Source organism: Macrobrachium nipponense, chromosome 1, assembly GCF_015104395.2.
Source record: "Macrobrachium nipponense isolate FS-2020 chromosome 1, ASM1510439v2, whole genome shotgun sequence".
Classification (NCBI taxonomy): domain Eukaryota; kingdom Metazoa; phylum Arthropoda; class Malacostraca; order Decapoda; family Palaemonidae; genus Macrobrachium; species Macrobrachium nipponense.
Window position 1 is genome coordinate 58,931,990 of NC_087200.1, and position 1,954 is coordinate 58,933,943.

A 1,954-nucleotide genomic window follows, 5' to 3' on the forward strand; every position below is an offset into this window, starting at 1 on the left:
ACACAAGATTTCGATCCATGCGGGTGTTAATGGGATAACAGTTGGGATACCTGGTGATTTTCTGCCTTTTGAGGACGTGATTAGAACGGAGGACATGGAGGTTATTGAAAAAGGAGATGTGCTCGGTGATATTAATGGCGGTGATACGAGTGTTATGGAGAAAGGTAATATTAAAACCCACGTTGCTGATATGGGAAATGATTACGGGGGTTCTATCAGAGTTCACAGTGATAACAATGGTGGTGATGTTACTTTGGATGGTGATGTTGATACTAATATTGATGTTATTTCTGATACTAACAATGCTGGGGATGATACTGAGGGTGGTAATGTGTATGAGGTAGTGGAAAGGGGAGGTACTAACCACAAATATAGAGGTGTTTTATCCGAAGATATTATGTTACTACCTGGTTCGAAGATTATGGTAAAAGTTAAATTGAAGGAAATGAGAAAACCCACAGATGTGTGTGTTATTGAAAATAGCGAGAAGCTTAGAGGGGTTGTTAGCACGGCATCGGTGAACAGTGTATCCAAGGATGGGTTTACTTGGTTAGAATTACTAAACTGTAATGATACAGTTAGGAGATACCAGAAGAATACATATATATTGGATTTCCAAGATTGGAGTTGTGATAGTGGTTCAGTGGCTATTGTAGAGGGGACACCTGAGTTTTTGGAGGCAGAAATGCAATCAAGGAAACGAATATTTAGAGAACATTTAGCTAATGCGGATTATAGCGAACACGTTGAAGCGAGCTCTTGGCAGAATTTGGGGATACGGTAGCCTTACAAGGTGATAAATTGGGGTTGACTAATGTGTTAGAGCATAAGGTAAATTTGGAGAGTGGCACAAAACCTATTTATATTCCTGCATATCACATACCTTTCAAAATCAGAGAACAGGTAGAGAAAGAGGTTAATAGATGGGAAGAAGAAGGAATCATTAGACCTAGCGTGTCTCCTGACAACTTTCCCTTGTTAGCGGTGCCTAAGAAAGACGGTTCTGTCTGTGTATGCGTCGATTTTAAACATTTAAATAAAAAGAAGATCCCTGACCACTATCCAGTCGCTTGCATAATAGATCTTTTTGTCAAAATTGGGGGACATAATATTTATAGCTCAATTGATTTGGTACAGGGTTTTTTACAGGTCCCTCTTAGTGAAAGTAGCAAGGAATATACCGCTTTTTCAGTGCCCAAAGGACACTATGAATTTACGCGAATGTCTTTCAGTTTATCGGGCAGTCCGATGACCTTTATCAGGTTTAGTGAACACAGTTTTGCACGGGTTATTGGGCAAAAATGTTTTTGTGTATATGGATGACATCCTGGTCACAACAGACACGATCGCGCAACACCCGGAAGGGCTTACAGAAGTACTTAGGAGGCTTAGATTAGCGGGGTTAAAAATTAAGCTAGCCAAGTGTTCATTCTTGAAAAAGCAGATCATATATCTAGGCCACGTCATATCTAAGGAAGGGGTTAGAGTAAATGACGATGAAGTCAAAGCAATAGCAAATTTTCGCACCCCCAGATCAAAGAAAGAGATTAAGTCATTCCTGGGTATCGCCGGTTTCTTCAGGAGGTTTGTGAAAGGGTTCTCTAATATAGCAGCTCCCCTAACTGATGTATTGCGGGAAGACGTTCAATTTCAATGGAAGGAACCCCAGGCAGAGAGTTTTCAAAAGCTCAAGGACGCGCTAATGATTCCCCGTTTTGAAGTTTCCAGACTTAAGCGAACCTTTTACATTAGTGACTGATGCAAGCCAGGAAGGTATAGGTGCTTGCCTTATGCAAAAGTTCGATGGGAAATTCCATCCCATAGCTTTTTATAGCAGGAAGTTCAGGACAAAGGGCAGCAATGAGAGATCCATGGCCACCATAGATAAAGAAGGATTCCAAGTTGAGCAAGTCACTAGCGAGGCCATACAATGGGATATACCTCTCATAGGGCA